Genomic DNA, 24196 nt, shown 5'->3' on the forward strand with positions numbered 1-24196 from the left:
GTTGCACGGCACTGAGATGGCTGTGATTACATATAAAACATAAAGCAGCAATAGGTAACTGATAGAACAGGACTGACAAAGTATTTTTATAGACATAAACTTCTGTAAGGAAGAGAAGGATGAAAGTCAAGATATACATACTTGGGGACACCTGCATGGCTCAGCCGGTTAAGGGTCCGACTCTTGATTGGGCTCAGGCCGTGATCTTGTGGTTCGTGAGATCAAGCCCCGTATCAGGCTCTGTGCTGACAGTGTGGGGCCTGCTTGGGATTCTTTCACTCACCCTCTCCCTTTGACCCTCCCCACTTGCTCTCTCTTTTTCCCCCTCAAAATAAATAAATAAATAAATATAATATACATTATATTATCATTATATATACACATACACACACTTGGTTCTGAGCTAATAGATTCCCGCCGAAGGGATTCGTGATACACTGGATTGCTGTTCCAATTATTAATCTGTGCAGTACACTCCTACTTTTCAGTCATGGAAATTTGCAATGTATCCCCATCTGGATGGAAAACACATTCCCATCACATCGAGATGGATTTAGCCGGTTTATATGATGCAGGGAGAGATTTTAAAAACGCTTTCCTGGTTTGGTCTTCTCTCCTGCTCTCTTATGATCATCAATGAGAAACTTATTCCATAGTAACCACTGGACCCAGAGTCATGAAGACACATGAAGCAGACCTGAACAAAACTAAAAGCCTGAAGAAGCAGAGTCACTCTTTCACCTCTGGATCCAGGAGCAAGAAAAATAAACATTTTTTTTTAACTTGTAAGTCTCTAACAATGTAAGTAGTTTGCTAACCAGTGGGGGAAACTTGACTAATAAAGGAGAGGATGATATTGAGAACGACACACTAGGTTATTTTGTTTGGCTGCTATCTGAAAGCTGGGGTTGAGTATTCTAATAGTGACTATCTGACAAAACAAAACAACAAACAAGAAAGGAAGGCGTGCTTTATAACCTGGTAAAAAAGGATTAAATGAATGAATATTGAAGGTAGTTCTCGATTTCAGCATAGTCAATGATGAAAAAATAGATCAGAATATTTTCAATATCACAATAGTGTAACTCAGGGCTAATTTTAGGAATTGTATAGAACAACAGCACAGTTCTGAGTCTAGGAGTTTAAGTAAGGAGAGCAGATTATGTAGCTGAGGACCTGTGTGGCCTTAGAGGGAGAAGCAGGAGAGGAAGCTGGGGGTGTCTGGGAAGGAGCTGGAGGACCTCATCAGTAAGCACAGGGAGATTACCTCACCGTCACTAAAAGCCCTGAAGGAAGAGCTTAATGATTTGATGTTTCTCCAATGCGACAATTAAGAGCAATTCATACATTCTCAATGTGGAGAATTCTAGGAAAATACTAATTGTATTAGCTTTATTAATAAATACACCTACAATTTATGCTAACAAATTTGTCATTTTCTATGACTTGAAGAAAACAGGCAGTTTGTTTTGTTGATTTAATCTACTAAAAACAAAAACCTAATTTTAAGTGTTAGTCAAGTCAGGCATAGATAATCCTTTTTGGAAAGTTTTCCAAATGATTTACTTCTCTTTTCAAAAGCAAAAATATTTCCATTTTTCAAAAATACATCACTGAACTATAGATAAGTGTTAATAGGTTTAAAAACATAAACTGAAAAATAAATTATAATTAATTTAGTTTCCATCCTTTTTAAATAGCATAAGCCAATTTCACATAAATGTAACACGTAATACAAAAGAAGATCAGAATATTCTAACTAATCTTAGTATCAGCAACTTCCTTAAAAGACTCAAGTATCTGCTTTTCTAAAGACCATTGAGAAGTGAAGTTAGTTTTTTTTATCAGATTTTTTTACTATAGCTCAAATACTATAAAATATATCCGTTTCAAATGCACAATTCAATATTTTTAGCAAAATTTATAGTTGTAATTATTGCGAAAATACTGTAAGGTTGTAGACCATTCCATCACTCAGAAAGTTCCTTTGTATTCATTTGCAGAATCTCCATTCCTTCCTCAGCTCCAGGCAACCACTAATCTACTTTTATCTCTAGGGATTTGCCTTTTCTGAAAATTTTATGCAAATGGAACCACAGTACATGGTCTTCTGTGCCGGACTTCTTTCACTTAGCATAATGTTTCTAGGTTCTTTCATGTTGTAACATGTATCAACAATTTGTTCTTTTTATTGCAGAATTAAATTTCATTGTGCATAGATATACCACATTTTCTTTACCTAGTCACTAATTGATAGATTTTTGGGTTGTTTCCAGTTTTGGTTTTTTTTTTAATTTAACGTTTATTTATTTTTGAGACAGAGAGAGACAGAGTGTGAACAGGGGAGGGGCAGAGAGAGAGGGAGACACAGAATCGGAAGCAGGCTCCAGGCTCTGAGCTGTCAGCAGAGAGCCCGACGCGGGGCTCGAACTCACAGACCGGTGAGACCATGACCTGAGCTGAAGTCGGAGGCTCAACGGACTAAGCCACCCAGGCGCCCCGGATTGTTTCCAGTTTTTAGCGATTCAGAAAAATGCTGCTATGAGCATTTGCATAGAAGACTTTGTTTAGATATATGTTTTGATAACTCATACTCTTAAGAATGAAATTAAGCTTATTATTAATTTAACTTTTTAAGAAATTGCCAAAATCTTTTCCAAAGCCATCTGTACCATTTTACATCCCCACCAGGATTGTGTAAAGTTCCATTTTCTCTATGTTTTTGCCAACACTTGCTAACATCAGACTTTTTGATGCTAACTATTCCACTGGATGTCTAGTAGTATTTCATTAGAATTTTATTAATGAATTTTTGGGCAAAATGACAAAATGAGTATTGACTACATTGAACAACTTTACATGTGTTTATTAGCCATTTATATATCCCCTTACGTGAAATGTGTTATAAAATATTTTGCCCGTTTTTAAACTGGATTGCTTGTCATCTTAGTGAATTGTAAAGTTTATTTCATATTATGAATATACATCCTTTTTGTTTTATTTTAGAGAAAGAGAGCATGAGCGAGGGAGAGGGGCAGAGGGAGAGAGAGGGAGAATTTTAAGCAGTCTCCATGCTCAGCACAGAGCCTGACACGAGGTTTGATCCCAAGACCCTGGGAACATGATCCGATTGGAAATCAAGAATCAGTGGCTCAACCAACTGAGCCACCCAGGTGCCACAAATATACATCCTTTATCAGATACATGATTTGCAAATATTTCTCCCAGTCTGTACCTTATATTTTACCTGCATAACAGTGTTTCTTGAAGAACACAAATTTTAATGAGGCCCATTTTTTTGGTCTTTTTACGGATTGTCTTTTTATTTCGTATCTAAGAAACCTTTGTGTAATCCAAAGTCTCATTTTTTTTCTTCTGTTTGCTACGAGAAGTAATATAGTTTTGACCCTTACATTTAACCTAAGATACGTTTTTTATTTGATTTTTGTAGATGGTGTTAGATAGGGGTCTAAATTATTCATAGTTCTTCTTTATTCTTCTTTTTAATCGTGACTTTGGGTATTTCAAAGTCCATATCTCCTTTCCGTATATGTAGTAGCTTCCCCAAGTCCGCCATGGATATGTGGAAAGCTGGTGTGCAGCCCTCTGTGGCTGTTTCTTCTCATTTCTAGGATTTGTGTGTTAAGTTTCTGGCTCGGTCAGTTTACTGCTCGCTCTAAGGACAACTATTATCTCATTTTAGAAGCATTGTCAGCTTTCCTTGTCCGTTTCCTACCAATTTTGCCATTTTCACTCACAAACACTACGGGGCATGGCCTCTCTGCCTTTTGCACAAAATCAAGTCTGCCCCCTCTCAGTGAAGCAACAGATTTCCACGGGCTGTCTAGTCCTGGTGGCGGCACTGTGCCTACTGATCTGGACACTGGGCGGGGAAATTGGTTGGTGAAAGCAGCCCCTGGCAAGGAGGCTCCTGATTCCCACTGTTCTTACTCAAAGGTGAGTCATTTTTCTTGAAAAAAATACTTCTCAATGTATTGCTTATATTTAGTCAGCTTCAAGAGCCCTCAATTATTATCAACAATTTTATCCAGTTTTATTGTTGGTTTTGGAGAAAGGGATCCTTTAAACATTTCACCCCTGAGTCTTAAAAAAACAAAAAATCTGAGGACAAATTTCAGTGAGCATTTGAGAAACTCAACCCAGATGGTGAAAGGGACAGGATTTTGTGGGTTCCATAAGCAGTTTTGTGCTTGCTCTCTGTTAGGGGAAAGGTGGCATGACACCCTAAGGAGGCCAGTCTTAATCTCAGCAGATTTCCTGGGTAGGCAGTGGACCTGTCTCCCTTTAGAGAACCACATGGACCATAAGTATATCAATAGTGACAATAACTTCAGGATGTTTGACTCCACAGAGGAGAGAAGCCCGATAGTGACTGACATCTAATTTCCTCCCATCAGGGGTTTAGAGACATAAAACAGATTAAATATAATTTTGTTTAAAATATGATTTTAAAGCTGGGGCGCCTGGGTGGCTCAGTCGGTTGAGCGACCGACTTCGGCTCAGGTCATGATCTCACGGTTTGTGAGTTTGAGTCCTGTGTCAGGCTCTGTGATGACAGTTCAGAGCTTGGAGCCTGCTTCTGATTCTGTGTCTCCCTCTCTCTCTGCCCCTCCCCCACTCATGCTCTCTCTCTGTCTCAGAAATAAATAAACATTAAAAAAAATTTCTTTAAATATAATTTTAAAGGAAAAAAAGAGATATGTCATTTTTATATCCCAGGTTGGAGGGAAAAGTTCATATTCACCACAAATTGGAATCGTTGTATTTTGATAAATAAATATGGTTTATACATTTAAAGCGATATTTTGTAAATCTGGTTTATAAATTTAAAGGCAAAGTATTTATACACAAAAGAGTTTATCAAGAGAAATGAGATTCTTTAGCTATACATAAAAATGTAGATCTAGGCTTAAAGATGATAGAAAAAGTAATATAATGGATTGGTTCTTCTTGGTTTACAGACCATGGAGAAATTCTGATTCACAGGTTATGAAGTTGCGTTTTTAATGGCTTATGTTTGTACTCTTTAATTAAAATGATAAAGCAGCTTAAAAGAATAATAAGACTTTTTCGTTTCAAGTTAGATCACTAACGATATCAAAGGAATTGCTGATTACTCTCCATGATAAAAAAAAAAAAAATCCAAGCACAAAGGCTCAAAATTTAAAACTAAGATTTTCTAAAATACAAAATTATCTTAACATGATATATTCTGAATTTATTTGTCATCGTACAATTGACTATTAGGCTGTGACCAGAGCGTGTACCGAGCAGATGTGCTGGGATTGTGCTTGGTATTTAATTGAGCATGGCATTTGGGTTCTGTATATGGATATTACTTCTACATTTTTACATGAGCAGACATGTGCTGTACTGAATTTTAATAAGCCCTAATACAGAGCTACAACCTTCCCTAATCAATGGTATGTTGACAAAGCTTAAATATATACACAGAAATGCAAAGAGTGCTATGTTCAGACATTTGCCCCAAAATGAAGGAACCTAGCAGTATGTGGGAAGGAGCTGGCCCACATTGTGAGAAAACTAACACACAGCTAAGAATTTAAATATAAACATTTGAATAGGTTGCTAACCTCTTCTGGGAGGGTTGGTGAAGTTTTCCCTGACGGAATGACTTTACTTGATGCTTTGAAAACCGAAAAAGGAAACAAATTTACACAGGTAAAGTTGTGTATGTGGGGCACTGACAAAATTAAGCAGGAATGGGACACCAGACAGGTGTTCTAGGTGTAATGAATAGTAAATATATGTATATGTAGTGAAACAGCAGGAGACTGAAAATCAGCTGATGTTGAAGGTGGCCAGTATGGCTGGTTTGTAGAAGCAACAGTAGAAGGCTGGGTAAAGAAAAGCAAACTCTTATCTAAGCAGTAAGGATTGATTTAGTAAGAAAGGAGTTGAGGACTACGTGACTGCATTTTTCCCAGCAGCCTTTGTTGATGAAACACCAGATTCAATAGTCCTGCAAAGTATAAAGATTTCTGTTGTAATTTATTTTATACATTTTCATGTAAAGCATGCATTATAAGAAATCATTCTTTGAAAGGAAATAAGTGGTTATTGTTTCAGTGGTGGTTTTATTACATTTCTTTTCATTTGTTTGTTTTTAGTTTATATTTTATCTCCTGCCTTGTTTTCTTCTGGATAGAGCCAGCTGTTGAGTCAGCAGTATATAGGCAACTCAAGTAGGACATGATTACTGAGATTCCTTTTATGTTCTCCTCCAGGGCAGCCACCTGCTTTGTCATTGAAAAAAATGACTCATGTGGCAGTCTGACAAATACCTGGTTGCTCAGCATAGCTGTCTGTGAGACACTTGTAGCTCTGCTTTAAGGGAGGGTAAAAATGAAGATTAAAAATTCATTGAAATATCCCTGTAGTGCCCAGCTAAAAGGCAAAGAGAGACCTTCGTATCATAAAAAAAACATTAGCAGAGTTAGTACAGGGCAATGGGCCTCTTTTATGAATATTATATCTAAATGATTCAGGAAAATAAGACAACGAGATAAAAATATATGTCAAAGCAATATCTGAGTCTATGATGCATTCCCTGACCCAATAATCCCACTATTTCAGTCATTTCTTTGTAGTTTGCTCTTTGAACCAGAACGGTCTCAGTTAAATCTGTGTCAAAAAATTCCAGTATAGTTAGCACATGCTGCATAATGGAACCTGAATGAAATACACCAACTTCTTCTGTGTTGGAAGCTCAGAGTGTTGGTTTTTCTGCTTTCTAGTAACGGTATTGGAACTTGCTCCATTTATCTCCTTGTGGGTAACACACTACCCCAAGATTCTGAGACTCAAAATAAGTATTTTATTTGCTTTTGATATGTGGGTCAGGAATTCCTGAAGATCTTGGCTGAGTAGTTTGTTTCTGATCCCTGACAGTGTCAGCTGGGCACCTGGGGCTAGAAGACACAATTCCAAAATGACCTCTTCATTCAAATGTCTGGTGCCCCAATACTTCTTGGTCTCTCTTTCTCTCCACATGGCATCTTAATATATTGAGTCTGCCCATGTAGCTTGTGATTATCACCACATGGTGGTTTCAGGGTAGTTGGATTTCTTACACATTGGATTGCTTTCTCCAGAGCAAGACTTATTGGAATATGTCTAGGTAAAAGATGCAAGGCTTCTAATAATCCAGCCTCAGAAGCCCCAGGATATTAGTCTTGCCCATTGTACTGGTCAATCAAATTACATCCTGGATTCAAGGTAAGGAAGAACAGACTCTAGAGCTGGATGGGGGAATGCATATACACACACACATACAGGAAGAAAGGAATTGATGATGGCCATATTGAAGACAAGCTACCACAGAACTGTTTCCAGATATATCACAGTCAGAATTTCCCTTGTATGTTATTTCCTCTGTAGATAATGGGCCTTCAGTTATTACTGGCTTTTTCCTTTGCAATATGTTTTAAAATACTTTGATTTTAAAGAAGTTTTACAACATCATGTTGTTACAAGCTATTTGTGATCATGAATTACCATGTTGTGTTCTCCAGTAAACTTTCTTGAATAGAGATTCCTGCCCTCATTGAACAATGATTTACTGCACACCAACCATGTATCAAGCACTTTTCTAGATACTGGAGATAGTGCAATTAAACAACAACAAAAAAAAGAAGTGTCTTTCTCTAAAAATTTTATTCTAGTGGACACAATAAACAAACATAAATTGTAATACGTGAGGTATGATAAGTGTTATGAAGAAAAATAAATCCATAGTTTAGGAAATCTATGAAGTCTGGGTAGAAATCCGTGCTTCTTCAGGGCCAAGAGTTCAAGTTACTACAGCCTGTTACCTACCACCTTGTCCCATATTGTCTGTAGGGAACGAAGCCACATTGCTGACGTTATCAGTGCAGTAAGATTATGTGGCCTGAAAAGCGGTGCTTAATTTAGAGATTACAAAGACATGTTTAAAAATTTTATGGCCAATCCAGAAAAATTTTATGGCCAGAATGTATTATACACCTTTTTTTTAAAATACATTTTAAGGAGTTCATATATCCCTTGCAACTCAGCGCGTTCAGGCACAGGTAAAGAATAAAGACACTGAGCTCTAGTTCAGTTTCCTTTATAATGCTGTAGCAAACATTCCTAATTAACAAAAGGATATTGATTTTCACCAGCTTCCACCATTGAAATAGTCTGAATAAAATTTACAAAAGAATTTCTGTGTGTGTACGTGTGTGTGTGTGTATGTGTGTGTCTCACAGCTTAAAAGTCTATTTGTTTACGACTATTTTGCACTTTATTTTGTAAAACTGCACTGAGGTTCTAGCTCAGTGAAGGAGATAATATTATAGATTGTGGGATGGACTTCTAAATATTTTCTCCGTGGTAACTTAATGAGAAGTCATAAGATGTCAATAATGCTGTTTTCAATTGGCTGTGAATTGTTGCTTAAATCTAGTCTCATTCTTTTTTCTTCATATATATATTTTCCTAATGGGCTGTTTTCAAATACTGAGTAGGTGAAGTTGTTTATAGTTACTGCATGCAGTCAGGGTATCTTAATTTTTTTTTAAATGTTTATTTATTTTTGAGAGAGAGAGAGTGACAGAGCACAAGCCAGGGAGGGGCAGAGAGAGGGGGAAACAGAATTCGAAGCAGGCTTCAGGCTCTGAGCTGCCAGCACAGAGCCCAACGTGGGGCTCGAACCCACGAACCATGAGATTATGACCTGAGCTGAAGTGGGACACCTAACAGACTGAACCATCCAGGCGTCCCCAGTCAGGGTATCTTAAAGAAAAACTTTCTGACTTATCTTATCTTGTAAAAAACATAATGATTAGACATTTATGAGATTCTATTTTAAACTAACAATTTAAATGAGATAAAATGAGAATTTAAGATTTATGTCTATAAATATATCAAGTATTCTCTTATAATAATTGTTATAAATTAATATTTTATTAATGTAATTATATCTCAAATACTCTATTTGGGTTGTTACTAAAAGTAATCCCCTGGAGAAAATTTTTGTCATAAGAAAATAATTATTCTAAATTTTAAAAGTTATCTCCTTGATGCTATTACAAAAATATGGATATCCATAAAGAGAGTGTCTCTTTGTCTTTTTTTTAATGTTTATTTATTTTTGAGAGAGAGAGAGAGAGAGAGAGAGAATGAGCAGGGGAGGGACAGAGAGACAGGGAGACACAGAATCCAAAGCGGGCTCCACAGCTGTCAGCCCAGAGCCTGATGCGAGGCCCAAACTCATGAACCATGAGATCATGACCTGAGATGAAGTCTGACGCTTAACTGACTGGACCACTCAGGCGCCTCGAGTGTTTTTCTCTTATTTTTATCATGTTCTTGAGAACTTTGGGAAAACAGCACAGATTGTGTGCTCTATAGACTGCAGTTATCCCCTTTAAGTAAAACATGATAGTTATATATTTCTAAGATAAAATGCTAACTGATTTCACCTGTGAGTTTATGGAAATAAATGACAGTTTAACATGTATTTGGACTTCAACGCAGCAGACAGTGAAAAATGGCTATTGGCACATCCCACGGGGTGTGAAGGTCTTTAAAGGAAAAGCACTGGTCCTTAAAATGGGAGTATAACTACAGCATATATTATGTAGAATATCATATTATTAAAGTCCTCTCATGCAATCATACAACATAGAGGGACTTACTCTTCTGTTCTAAGTAGGTTCTTAATACCTTTGGAGGGACATATAATAAGAAAAAGGTGCTGCTATGCTTTGGACTTCATTGCCTAATTTGTTTTGCAATAGATTTATGCCGCCACGACTGAGCTATGGCTAAAAGAGATCTTAAAATGTGAGATTATTCACATAGTTAAGTCACAATCTATCTGGATTTCAAACATGGTCATTTAAGTATCTCTTAATTTGGCTTTATGGGCTCTAATATTAAAAAAAAAAAACTTCCTGATCTTCAAAAGAGTTCTCACATAAGTTTTATGACAAATAATAGTAATGTTGGTGAATATCACTACTATATTAGTGCTACAACTACTAGTAGAGAATTACTCTGATGGTAACAAAAATAACAATTATTTTGCAGAAAATTCCAAACCACAGGCATCAGTATAAAATATTCATCTTAGTCTTCAAATCAAAAATGCAGACTTTCATAGTAACACAGCACACTTACTTGATATGCTCTGCTAAATGCTTTTTAAAGTTTCATTTCACCAATTTCTAATTTAGGTAATTTGTCTGTAATCTCTAAGTTTCTTTCAACAAATTTAAAAGTATGTTTTCATGTGCTGCCATTATTTTCCTGAAAGAAATGTAAAACAGAAACTGTAAAATTCAAGCAAATGCTCAATTTTTTTTTCAGAAATATACTGTGGAATTAGCAAAAAAACATAGGAAAGGCGTATTTTGAAACCATTTCTCTCACTCTTAAGTTGTGTCTGTACGTTAGCACAGCACCCAACTTTTGTCTTTATCTTTGCTTACCTTATGGATTTCCAGGCACCCATTAACATGTCTTATTATTAATGTATTGACTGAAATGATAAAAGTTGTGGAATTACATAAGAGGGTAAAAAATCAGGCTTCTTTTAATTAATTTATTTTTGTTTTCTGGTATGAGTCCTCTTTTAGTGTGACAATATATATAATTTAACAAAATTTACAGACTTGAAACACTATAATAATGAAGTATAAGTTAATATACATGGAGAAATATTTACACTAGATATTTCACATACAAAATTTCTGCCCATACCGTTCAAAGAACCTCCAAGATTCAGAATTAAGTCTTTTTGCATGTCTCCACCAGTTATTACATTCCAATAAATAGGATTCTGTTCTATCAAAAATTAGTGCTTATGTAACAACCTAAAAGGATTTTTTTTTAGTGTTTATTTTTGAGAGAGACAGAGCATGAGCAGGGGAGGGGCAGAGAGAGACGAAGACACAGAATCTGAAGTAGGCTCCAGGCTCTGAACTGTCAGCACAGAGCCCAATGCAGGGCCCAAACTTAGGAACCTTAGGATCATGACCTGAGCCGAAGTCAGATGCTTAACTGACTGAGCCACCCAGGCGCACCATTATGTAACTTCTTTTAAATCATAATCAGAAAGTAGGAAAAGTGCTTTGCAAGTCATTTTCATATGGTGTTTCATATTGCACTGTTTTTTTTTTTTTTTCCAGGAAGGAAACATAAAACTGCTTTTTTGCTCACTTTGAATCCAGGAAGTTACAAAGTATACATTTGGAAATTCGATGCAGAAGTCTCATAATTATTATCTGACCCACTAAAAGAACTTTATTTGTTCTGCTATCCTATTGTTTCCTCAGTACTTTACAAAAACACTGGTAAAGAGCAATGACAATACAACTAATGCCTAATTCATAAAGCTGAAGAAAGTTGGGACTAACAACTATCTTTGTCTCACTGCAATGTGTTTTCTCTACATACCAATCCAATCTGTGCCAAAAAATGGTTTGTGTACTATAAATTCCAACATGGTTAGATAATAAGATTATAATTCACCTAATAGCAACATTTAATAGGATACCCACATATACTGCCAACAGAAGAAGGAATAGGTAATGATAGTTAAAATCTAACATCTAATTATAAGGGCATAAATAAAAATATCAATGTCTTTCAATATATCCAGAAAATATTGCTCTTATATTTACAACCGAGGCTGCCAACATTTAGCTTCATTAGCTATGCCCATACATAATATTCCAGAGAAGTTTAAATGTCTAGAGCTGGAAAGCCTTCCTTTTTTATCTATTGGCTAAAACACCAACTTGATGTATCAGCACAAATCCAAACTGTCAAATAAGGCAAAACTGTGGGTGCATTTGACAGTAAATAGCAGTGCTCATTTCTGAGTAACAAACGATTCAAAAACATGGAAGGGTAAATTTATAAAAGAATCAAATGAAATTCTCCTTACTAAATGTAATGGTATACCTAGAAGTTCAAAAATCCCTGCAAAATGGCAAACTAATACTGAGGCAGGGCTGGGATAGTGGAGTGGCTTTGGTTCTGTGGTCAAATACTCTCTGAGAATGATGAATACTCCTTGCCCTATTTTGCAGCACAAAGTGGCACAGTGAAGGTTTACAAAGTGCTAAACAAAAGAAATTTGGTTAGCATTTTTTTATTCCCGAAGTTCCCAAATGTATCTGACCTTAGAACCTTGTTTTATCTTTTTGCTTAACACTTTTAAAACATAATATACACTTTGTGAAAAAAAAAGTGCTACAGAAAAATATAAGTCCCAAATGATTTTGTACACTTACACTGTGCAGGGGAAAGTTTCATAGAGATACATCTCTAGGTAGGAATTCAGGTTTCTTTGAAAACACGCTGAACTATGAAATTACATAAAAGCAAACTGATATATATCTGTGTGTGTGTGTGTGTGTGTGTGTGTGGTGGCATTCACACACATACACAGTGATTCACACATATAGAGATCATACACGTTCCTTTCATTTTCTATGTGATTTTTATTTGACATCTGAGACCATCTCATAATTATTGCAATTCCACAAGTAAACTGATATTCTGAAACCTTTTGGTTTGGAAGGCACCTACAGAATTGGCCATTTATGCACCATGGATCTGTTGTTGTTGATTTTGAACCTGACTTATTGCTTATTTACACTTCAAAGATAACATACACCATAAAACAACAACAGTTCAAAATATTAGTTCAAAATATTAATGAGTTTTTATTTTGATAATATTATCTCTGCTATTACTTGAGAATATTAACAGAAGGGGTACCAGAATTCTCTTTTGCCCGAGTACACTTGATCACAAACACACACAGACATTCATGCACCAGAGAGAAAGACAGAGCTACTTATGTATGCAGCAGAATAACATCACATTGAATTGAGGAACTAGTCTCTCGGGACCAATTTTATGCCTTCCTCTACAGCTGTATGGAGCCACTTTGGAACATAATATATTCTTTTGAAGTCAATGATCCCTGAGGGTTCAAAGCAAGATAAGAATTTGGCTCTTGATAGAGTGGATGCATTGTGTAGAATAGAGTCTTTAATTCTAAGCCTCACTGAGCACACACACATACCCACACACATACGAGATGAAGAGAAAAGTGGGAGTGACTCACAGGAGAATACATAAAATGGTCAGGGCCCCAAATATTGATCTGACGTGCAAACAAAACCAGATGAAATAAAATTGGAAGTTAAGTATTCTTTGCATTGGGTGTGAGGTTGTGGAAGTATGTGTAGTTGTCTGTCTTTACTTAAAGGAGGGAGAAATAATAGGAAGAAAATGAAAGAAAAATTATCAGATAATTCAAAAGAGGTATTGCCACAGAAAAGATAATCAAGCTTTCAAAGGAAAATATTGCCAGTTTTTCTGAAATTCAGTTTCATAGCATCTAACAGAGAGCCACTTTCCAAGTATGAATCAAAGTCCCAAAGGAATTTTATTAGAGTAAAGCTGTTCACAGATTTAACTCAAACTTACAAGCATCCACTATAAATTTGTGTGTGTGTGTGTGTGTGTGTGTGTGTGTGCATGTGTGCAAATATGTGTGTGTTCAACATCTTTGTGAAATTCTCCTGGTAACATTATACAAAAACAAGAAAAAAATCATTTTTTCTACACATAATGCATACAGTTAAACAATAGAATTATCCATTAATAATAACTTCAGTGATTAGTTCTGTTGGTAATTATTTATGTGGGTTTCTAATTATTATTTTGAGAGAGAGAGAGAGAGAGAGAGAGAGAGAGCGCACGTGCAAACAGGGAGCGGGGCAGAGGGGGAGACAGAATCGTAAGCAGACTCCATGCACAGTGCATCAAGCCCTACACAGGGCTTGATGCGGGGTTCAATCCCACAACCCTCAGATCAAGACATGAGCCAAAATCAAGACTTGGATGCTCCACCGATTGAGCCACGTAGGTGCCCCTGGGTTTTGTAGTTGTTAGATTTCAATTCATACAGAATTTTGTGTCCAAAAGCAGTTTCGCTCTTATTGTTTACCTTATTTCAGGTTAATAGATTTTGGAATGCACAGCTGAAGTTCTTACTTAATATTACTAACATATATATTGGATCCTGATGGCATGTTAGTATGGAGGGGCTCTAGGATTCCCATTCAAAGAGCTTTATAGTTGAAACAAAGTTGAAATTCAAAAACTGCTAACAGAAACAAAGCTTGTGAAGCAGGAATCACTGGGAAAAAAAATCTAAGACAAAAGTAACTTACTTGCTTTTGTCGGTAATCCTTGAATCCAAAAGAGAAAAGAGACATTTGCTCTAGGAAAGAAGTTCATATATATATTTACCCAATGGGTTAGAGATGACTAAAAAAGAAAGCTCAATTTGAGAACAATGTTGGAGCAACTCCAAACAGTACAGACTCCCTGCTCTTTCATTGCAAGAATAAGATTTTTTTTTTTTTAATTTCACGAATTGTGCAAGTGGAAAAGGCAGCAGATGTGATTGCACAATGATGGATATCTTGGACCAATTCCAACATTATAACTGTTGCTGGGTTCTCTGTTATCATCAGAGAACTGTGTATTTCAGCTAGAATCCTGTGACTTTTCCATTGCAGTGCCTAACCTATTGACTTAGTAACTCTGATCTTCTACTTTTAGATATTGGAGATAAGCCAAATAGCTTACTGTCTTGGACAGGTTATAGACTGGTCAACTCTTTTCTAGGTCATGTATAGATCTCTTTTCCTTCTTCAATTGCACCCAACAAACCCCTCTACCCTTCACATTTACTCAACTGAGCTTTTGACTTTTTCCACCACTTTTTGCATGCCTTGACTTGGTAAAGTCTTCCTTAAACCCAGAAGTGTATTTCCTTAGCAAGAGCCTGGGATTGTCTGCTTCTCATTCTGTACATAGACTCCTGGCACAAGCCAGGAGCCAAGCCATATAGAATTTGTTTAATGTCTAGCTAAAACTTTAGCACATTGTCACATTTTAAAGCAACTTAAGATACCAGTTTCTTGAGGACAACTAATACAGAATATAGAATAAGTAGTGAGGCACATCTGGAAAGAGTTTCTTAATCTCAAACACATATGGATATATAGTCCACAGGAGAACAAACAATACTCTACTGAACAACCATGTAAAAACAGATACAAAGGCAGCCATACTAATCTGCCATTCTCTTTAATTTAACAAAAAGAATGATAAAATGGCACAAAGGGGGAAAGGGTACATACATATCTAACTGCCTCATTCCTAGGGCTCACCCTCCATACACAAATATGCCAAGTAAGAATACTTCCATGCCAATAAAGGAGGTGGGAGGAAGTTATGCATTATGACTAAGTAAAGATTCGGATGAGAATGAAGCAAATAGAAAAAAAGCATAATGATACCAAGCAACAAAAGGTGATATAAATTCCCTCACATTAAAACACATTTTCACATAGCTTCTGGAATAGCTATTCAAAAATGTAATTCTTTCCATTTCCACTTAAAATTCTTTTTGAGAGCAAACATCTTTGCAGATAAATACCAATTTAATATTAAATGGAAACTTTTCATGAGTTACCACCTCCCTCTCTAGCTTACCCTCCTCTCATCCAGAGGTATTGTACCCAAGTACAATACCGGGTATTGTACCCAAGTTCCAGACATACCAAGCTCCTTCTACCCATGCTTAAAAGCACTGAGCTCCCTCCCTCCCAACTCCTAGTCCTCTGCCTATGCCTCGACATTTCTCCCCTCAAATCGTTCTCTTTGCCTTGGATAATTCCTTTTTTCCCTTCAAAACTCAAGTTTGATATATCACTCACCTTTTCATGGCTCCCATAGCATTCTGTATTTTAATTTAACTCCATTACACTTTGTTTTGAAAATGCCTTTTCATTACTCTACCTACCTTGAAGTGATTCATTGTTATATGTGCACAGCCTAGCACAAAGCTTCCTACATACTATCCACTCAATTAATATTTTCTGACCAAGTGGGAATCAACTAGATGGTTTTTTTGGTCAAGTGCTTTAGAGAATTCTTATAGTTCTTTTTCAGAAATTAAATTAAATTCTAGGGGGGACTTCAATGTAGATGTGTAATTGCCATATAGCTATATAATAGCAGTATTTATTAATCAATGCTCTTGAAAAACTTTAGCATTTGGCTTTTGAGATATATATATATATATATATATATATATATATATATATACACATAGGTTAATCTTTTTTGGTTAAGGTGTATGGATTATCATAAAAAGTGCTCCAAGATATTTTGTTTGTTTTCATTTGTAACGTTATGTGCACTTTGATGGATTTACCCTAAGACAAAAGAACAAAGCTCAAATACTTCATGAAACAAATATCTAAATCCCTATCAGAGGATATCAACACATTTAGCAAATGCTTATACACAAAATTTCCTCTTTCAGGCACCTCCAACAAAGGCAAAATAGAAAAAAAAAAAGGTAAGTATTTGCTCAGTGCCTGGTAAGCAAAAAAAAGTGTGACAGCCATCATAGAGAGAAGAAAACATTGTTTCTAGAAACTCATAGACTATTCTGTTTTCTGTATTGTTCCTAATGAAGCATGTCCTTAACAAACTAGTGCAGTGGTACTAACTGAATTGAAATGAGCAAGCAGTAAATAAATACATCACCATGTATTAAAGAGCATACATTTCTGGGATTTTTTTTTATTCAAAGAGTTCTCAATTTTTTTCTGCTTTTCCTTCCAGACCCGCCACCCACCTATCTCCCCTGATTCTTTTGCAAGTGTCTCTCAATAGTGGACTCAAAAGCCAAGTGGGCTTCTTGATGAAGGCTCCAAGGGTCAGTCTTCTTGGGGATGGGTAGAGGAGAGAAAGACAGAGTAAGCCAAACAAACTGTAGGCTTTTGTAAATATAATTGTTAATTATTCAAACTCTTAAATATAGAGTAGTTTAAGAAGAAGAAATGAAAAATCTGGCAAGTATAAACGGCTATGATGTTCATTTTGTTTTCAATGTTTATTTATTTATTTTTGAGGGTCGGGGGTAGGAGCAGAGAAAGAGGGAGTAAGAGAATCCCAAGCAGGCTCTGCATGGTCAGCACAGAGTCTGATACAGGGCTTGGACCCATGAGCCGTGAGATCATGACCTGAACCAAAATCAAGAGTCAGATGGTTAACCAGCTGAGCCACCCACAGGCTCCTAAATGGCCATGGTATTAAAATTAAAACATTAAAATATGTATGCCACAGTTTTTGGAAAAAATAATTTGCAATTAGGGATACATCCTCTAGGAACGCTTTTATAAACTGGAAATGCAAATCACAATGACCTCTTTTGGAGACCCACTGTGTACCATAAAAACTTCCATCTATCAGAGTGCTTGCAAGGATTTACTGCTTTCATTTTAATTAATTTTTCGTATTATTATTTAAAATGTTCAGAGAGAAAGAATCATGTTATATTTACTTTTTATTGTAGCATTTCTCCACCTAACCATTCCTGGCACATGGTATACGCTTAAAAATTCTTGCCGAATGAATAAATGAATAATTAGATGGTCTAAATAAAAATCAAAAGTTTGGGGCTAACAACTGAATTAAAATAACTTTTTAGCTGGTTACTTTTGTATTCAGAACATTTAGTATCAGTATTGTATTACAGCTGCAGCAGCAGCAGAGACAATAAAATGAATGTGTAAATCAGTAGATACCCTTAAACAGAACAATTGACCCCAAATAAAGTATGTCTCACAATGTAGAAGCAAATTCTGTTTTGTTATAAGCATAACAATATTTCTGGGTACAAACCTAGGTCTCAAGATGCTTGACTAATCAAATAAATCTGTGTACTTGGGAATGTCAAGTGCATTCAGGATTCATGATACCTACGCGTCCAGGCCATCATCTAGGTGTGGAGATAGTAAAGGACATACAGACACAGACCTGATGGAGTAATGGCAAATAACAGCACTATTCCCTGCCTTCAAAAGTTATTCATGAGACCATCACCTCTGCACATTTCACACGTCTCTTTCTTTCAAATATTAGGATTAAAATTTTGAAAAAAAAAAGTGGCATTTGTCATCATTAAGAATTAATGTGGTTTAATTCTTGCTTTTTTGGAGGGAATCTCAGATCTGATAAGTAATGGAAGGAAATAGTGCCAAAGGGTTAGTCACCCTGCACGGTTTTTACTGTCATAGCACCCACAAATATGTATATTTAGCTTTAAAACTAATAACTAAAGCACATCATTTAAAATGTTTTAGTGCAGAGGCAGCAATGAAAGAAAAACAGAAATTCAAATTACTCCAAGTAGAATTAATTCAGAACGTTCCTCTTGCATTAGGCATATTTCAGTGAAGTACTTACGGCTCAGGGGAAGTTTTTAATGGGAACAATACTCAAATAGATAAAGGCAACTTAATGTTTTTCCTGAATTTATCAGGATACACCTTTTGTGTTTGATAGTGTTAATAGGACAATAACATAGTCAGCAAATTACTTAATTGAAATGATCGCCTTTACATCTGGACACAACTGATGAGCTATAATCACCAGCCCTTCACTTCCATGTTCCTTAGTCAATACAGCCGCAGGGTGAATGGCAGAGCAGAGGAAAACTGTACTACTACATCAACATCTTAGCACTGATTCACAACTGATTTTGTCTGGGGTAGAGTTTGGGCACCTTTTGGATAGCAGCTCTCTTTGATTGCCTACCATATTTGTTCTATGCTCTCTGTGACCGGATTTCTTTTTTGTATTTTGTGTAATCCTTCAGTTGCCCCACTGATCTTAGGCACTTTTGAAATGGTCCCTGGAGCTCTGTGTCATGGCAAATGGACTCTATTTCTCTTATTTTCACATGCAATAGTGGAACCTTCTGACATAACTAGCTATATACCCTAGTATTCTATACCAGTATACCCTAGTATTCTGTGTCCACGGTCACCTAAGCCTTTCTTTTCCATGTTCGACTCTACGAATCACATTTTCTCAGACTCTACATTGGAATGTATAAAAACCCTCACACAAGTCCAAAATTTCCTACAAATTTCTGAACACTTTGCATGAGAGATCTGACTATCCTTTTTGGTGAGGTCAACCCTTTTATCAGATTAATTTCCTTTTTTTTTTTTTTTTTTTTTTTTTTTTTTTTTTTTTTTTTGGTCTTCTTCATCAATGCACTCCACAGAGCCAGGCAGATCTCTTTTATAACAAAAACAAAAACAAAACAAAAACTTTAAATGAATTTAACAACAGTTTGGACACCTGTAATCATGATCCTTTTGAGGTTAGCTCAAATAATAAAAGGATACATGTTTCTCCCAGACTGTGAATTCTTTGATGCAAATAACTTTGTGTATAGTTTGTGCATTCCCTAAAACTTAGTATTGTGTTTGCCATTTAGTTAAGACTTGATAAAATAATTAATGAATTTCTTTAATATTATCTTAATATTAAGAAAGCTACTAACATTTATGGTAAAGCAAAAGTCTATTTTTAATTTACTACAACTTGCAGGTTACAAATTATAGCTTTTCTTCAAATTAGTTCAATAACGTTTTTCAATGATACCTGAAACAGAAGATCAAGGATTCAAGATGCTAAACAATTTCCTTAAGCATGTGGCTTACACTTTTTGTTGATTATGGTATGCTCTGCTTTTATTTTGTCATTATGTATTAATGATGTCATATTCATTAGATATGATATATGAGGACATTAGATTTTTGATTTACTTAATTATTCTGCAAGTTGAAATACGGTAGTACTATATTCTGTTCCTCAACTATATCGCAAACTACCTTATGACCTTGAGATTGCCATTTTTCTCTTCATTACCTCCAAATTTACGTTCTTCCTCTTTTGTAGGTTAGGACGTGCCCAGTGTTTCAAATTTCAGAACTAAATAACAGTACAGCATCTGGTGCCAATTATTTTATTATTAATAGCAGATACTATGTCACAACAGCTCATATTATTTTAGACTCTTTAAGACACCTGTGCATGAAAGAGGTAGCTCTGCAGGTTTGGGTTGCTCAAATCCTGTACATTCCCAAGAAATGCTTGTCTTCAAGACTGGCCCTTGGCTAGCTCTTAGATGATGAACTCTGAGCCCTTGGAATATTCTGCCTTATAAAAATATTTTCGTATGCCTGAGACTGTGGCCCATGTTGTTCAATTTGACGAAATAATTTATGCTAACAATGTAATCTATAGCGAGTGCTTGTTTTTATATGCCCAAGGACATGGGCCATGCTGTACCAGTTTGATCACACAGGTTATGTTAACAATGTAATTTATGGTAACACCTGTTTTTGCTCTGAGGGGGCTGAGGTTAGTCATGCAGGTGCTGCATTCTTGCATGACTAACCCCAGTAAAAAACAAACAAACAAACAAACAAACAAAGAAACAAAAAAAACAACCCTGGACACAAGACTCAGGTAAGCTTCCGTGGTTGGTAACACTTCACACAGGTTGTTACATATCATTGCTGCTAGATTAAATGTGTCCATGTGACTCCACTGGGCGAGGATGCCTAGAAGCTTGTGCCTCCTTTCTCCTGGACTTCACTTCTCACTGGTCCTTCCCTTTGTTGATTTTAGTCTCTATCTTCTGCCTGTAGTAAAATCTAACTACGAGTGTAAGGGCTTGTGAGTCTTGTGAGTCCTTCTCATGAATCATGGAGCCTGAGGGTGGTCTTGGAGATCCTAGCACAACACCTTAGTTGTTACTATTATTGCACAAAAAGCCACCTTCAGTCCTTATCTTTACTTTTTTTCAGTTTATAGTTTTTCATTTTATTTACAGCTCTTGTTACTATATGCCTCAACCCTCCACCAGGGTGTCCTTGAGGTGCCCAGGTTTTCCTTTCCTAATCACCATTTTGTGTGTCTCCTCTTTCTTCCACGCACACATGTTTCTGTCCTCGTCCAAACACTGTGTCCTTTCTTAAACTGAATCCAATAAAACTAGATTAAAGTTTCTCCTTCAGACCTTCAAAAATAGGAAAGAAAGTAAAAAATAAGAAAGAAAATTTGTGTATCTTTGTACATAAATCTTAAGTTCCCGTGACTTACATCTTTCATTTCCTACCAGGGGTGTAACTTCCTTTACTTACAAATCAGTCACTTAACAGACAAATATTTGCTTAGCCCCTGAATGTTTTCTTGATCATTACCCTATACTGGATAAATCAAACATGGGTTTTAACTTCTAGGAATTTAAAATGTAGTCAAAATTTAAACAGTAGCAAATGAATGATAAGAAAGATTCTAAGAAAGATGCAAAGGGAGATCTGTGGGAGATTTAGAGTAAAGACACTGATTTTCTTCAGTGCTAATTCAGGGTTTTTGTTGATTTTTTATTTTTATGTGTCTCCATATTTGTGTTCTTAACTTTAATTTCAAATTCTTAGTACACAAAATCATGCTTGCTCTTAACAGGCTGGCATCATGTCTACTATAGTAAAATATAGAAATAGACAATGTGGAGGTTTTTGTTTTTTTTTTAACAAAGTTGTTGGAGTTATTTTAAAGGAATATTAAAAAAATTTTTTTAACATTTATTCATTTTTGAAAGGCAGAGAGAGACTGAGCATGAATGGGGGAGGGGCAGAGAGAGAGGGAGACACAGAAACAGAAGCAGGCTCCAGACTCTGAGTTGTCAGCACAGAGCCTGGCGCGGGGCTCGAACTCACGGACCGCGAGATCATGACCTGAGCCGAAGTCAGCCTCTCAACCGACTGAGCCACCCAGGCGTCCCTTAAAGGAATATTTTTAAATCAATGTTAATTTAAAAAAAACCCATGTTACTATAAATAGCATTTTATTAAAACTACTCAGGCTTTTAACTTTGGCTTCAATGGATTGTCTCAGTTTTCAACATTGCTTCTCTGTGTTAGTTATTAACTATAATTTTAGTTATAGTACTAATGATTAATAATTATAAATTTATTCTTTAGCCATATTAAAAGGCAAACCTTTGCAGTAATCAATGAATACATTTATTTACTTTGTAAACTTGTAAAAGAACAATTGCTGATTGAATGAAGAAACTTAACATGCAACATTTTGATTCAGTTACCCTTATTTGTTCATTTATATTCCTAGTTACGGTACAAAATCATGTAAGAGTTTGTGACTCACTAGCTAGTGCCTGAGGTTTATATCATTCTATTAAAATGTACATTGTTCCTAATTGATTATCTATATTGTGAGTCATACAAGTTGCATTCTAAATGGTATTTTTAAATTGTATATGATATTTGTGAGCTCAGATGCATCGTACAGAAACTTAAATTTTATACATCCATGTGAGCTTGAACTTCAGCTCAGAATGAAAAGTGGCAATTTCAACTTATATAGAAAATATAAAATTAAGTAGAAGCAGTGAGGTCAAACATAAAATTAAATATAAACCACAATCAGTATTAATGTTTGACATCACTAAAATGAGATAAACTTGGCTGGGATAAAAAATTTCTAAAAACCCAACTCTGTTCCATAAAATAAATTCAATCAAAGCAAAATGACAGAGGAAGATGAAAAAAAGAAATAGAATAAGATATAATAGTTATATAAATCAGAAATCAGAGAAAGTGATTTTTAAATAAATGTAAGTTTAAAAATAGTATAAATGGGAAACATGTAATATTTGAAATGAATAAAATTCACCATAAGACTTTACAGTGATAAGTTTATATGGCCCAAACATCACTTTTAAAATGCATACAGGAGATGCTGAATGAAATACAAGGAGAATCTGAAAAATCTATAATGTCATTTGGAGGTGTTAATAGGTCCCCTTCCCTTCAGAAAACATTTTGAATTAGGCAAAAAGTACAAAAAGGGTAGTATGATAGAGATAACTATGTGTTCACCAAACCTCTTTTCTATTCCTCTTTGTCACGGAGGGGTTTTGTATTTCACAACTTCTCCTGAGGTCTTCATGACAAGGTAACATGATACAATGTAGCTGGCAGTGAAGTGACCTACTTCCCCTTCCCCGCCTGGTTTAAACAAAACCTCCACAACTCTCTACAAACTCTCGTCCTCTATCTTCTGATCAATATACTTTCCATACTCTTTAATCGTCACTGTTTCCTCATACAACTCTGATTAAATCAGCATTTATTTAGCCACCTTTACATAAATTTGTCACTTTCCTCATTTTCTTTACTGTTTTCAGTTAAGAAACAGTTTTTTATTTCTACCCTGAGTTTCACACATTTCTGGAATCTCTATCGCCATTTTCTCTGCTTGCAAACGGCTCCTCTCTCTTTTAGCACATGCTAAGTGCATCAAAAAACACAACAAAATCACAATGCTAACATACTGTTCACATACTTTCTCATGAACTTAATACAAGTTTAATATGTGCTTTCCCAGGAATTACAGATGGACTTTTACTAAATATTTACTACTGCATAATTTGACCTCTATCTTCCAATTCTCTGAAACAAGTTTCATCAATACCTACCATCTGTGTAAGCTGGAAAAAAATTAAAAAATGGGAAAATGAGTAGGTCAATTTATCTTAGGAAATAAAAGAAAAATACCATGAATAAGAAGGAGTAATCAGCTCAGTGTCACACTTAATGACCCAAAAAAGATTCAGCAGTAAGTTCCATGGTGATGAATTGGCCAGATATACCCAAGAGAAGCCAGTAACTGATTTCCTATATCCCAGGAAATGAATACTATAGATCACCTATGAATTATAATGGAACAATGATAAGACACATATATTTTTAATAATGGTAACAGGTTTGGTCAATATATCCCAATTAAAGGATGACAGGTTATATAATAAAAGTATATCACTTTTTGGGGGGGGGGGAAGACAAAAATTTCAAACAATTAAAGCCTATGGAAAAGGAAATACACTTAGAAATAAATGTTATTGATCGTTCAACTGAAGTTTATCTATAAAAGAGAAGCTTATCCTGATGATCAGTGATTTAGTTTTGAATCACCTTTACATAAATGGCCAAACCTGTGTTATTTTGAAAAGTAATCAATTGAAAACCAAGATACTGTGAATTTAGGTGAGCTAAGAATATAGTCTTTTACTTTTAGGTCTGGTAAACTAGCTGCAGACACTGTCAGATAGCAAAGTGATACATTAAAACATTAGGAATATATAAAAGTGGGGATAACAAAAATCCTAAGCATCACCTAGAATTATACGAGTATT

This window comes from Neofelis nebulosa, chromosome 4 (assembly GCF_028018385.1).
Source record: "Neofelis nebulosa isolate mNeoNeb1 chromosome 4, mNeoNeb1.pri, whole genome shotgun sequence".
In the NCBI taxonomy this organism is placed as follows: domain Eukaryota; kingdom Metazoa; phylum Chordata; class Mammalia; order Carnivora; family Felidae; genus Neofelis; species Neofelis nebulosa.